The sequence below is a fragment of the Pygoscelis adeliae genome, unplaced genomic scaffold (genome assembly GCF_000699105.1).
Source record: "Pygoscelis adeliae isolate BGI_AS28 unplaced genomic scaffold, ASM69910v1 Scaffold85, whole genome shotgun sequence".
NCBI lineage: Eukaryota > Metazoa > Chordata > Aves > Sphenisciformes > Spheniscidae > Pygoscelis > Pygoscelis adeliae.
The window spans coordinates 486719-487489 of NW_008824900.1; positions in this window are offsets into that span (position 1 = coordinate 486719).

The following is a 771-nucleotide window of genomic DNA, read 5'->3' on the forward strand; positions in this document are numbered from 1 at the left end:
ACGCTTATGTAGGGCAAAGCACAGAAAAGCGAAGCTGCCGTGGTGTGCGTTAGGTTTGAGCCAGCCGGGCAGTTTGTGAGCCGTGACCCAGGCTGTCAGCAGACACAGAGCAGCCGGGAGAGCCAGGGCAGCTCCTGTGCAAGGGGAAGAGCTGGATCCAGCGACGCGTGACATATTCCCAGCCCTCCCAAGGGATATTCTGCTACAGAGGAAGAGGAAACGGAGAGGCGCTAGTTAATGCTACAGAACCCCTGCGCTGCTGCCTGAGCCCCCGAACACAACTCGGAAGGTGCCAAGAGAAGGAACAGCTGTAAGCATAGCTGCGAGGAATAGCTGTAAGCATAGCTGCGGGACCTCCCGGGTCTCTACCAAAGCCAAGGAATAGTCGTCTCCGTTGGCACCATCGTACCCAAGCGCAGGGCGGTGCCAAGCTGACTCCAGCTGGAGTTCGGATTATTTTTGTAATAACCCAAACGACACAGTTTCACCAACGCAGTTGCGTTGTTTCAAGCAGAGTGCAAGCGAGCACTCGCACGGTTGCCCCGTCAAACCCAGTCACCGGAAACCCCCGGTTTTCCAGTCACCAGATTTCCAGTCACCAAAATCCAGTCACCGGATTCCGCCCGAGGACGATGCCACGGGGCTCTCCGGAGCACCGACCCGCACGGCGTTTCCCGGGACGGGCAGGAGCACACCCCGCGGGGCCCGGAGCCGCTACGCTACCCCGGGGAACCCCGACAGGGCCTAGGGGCGGGGTCGCCATGGCAACCC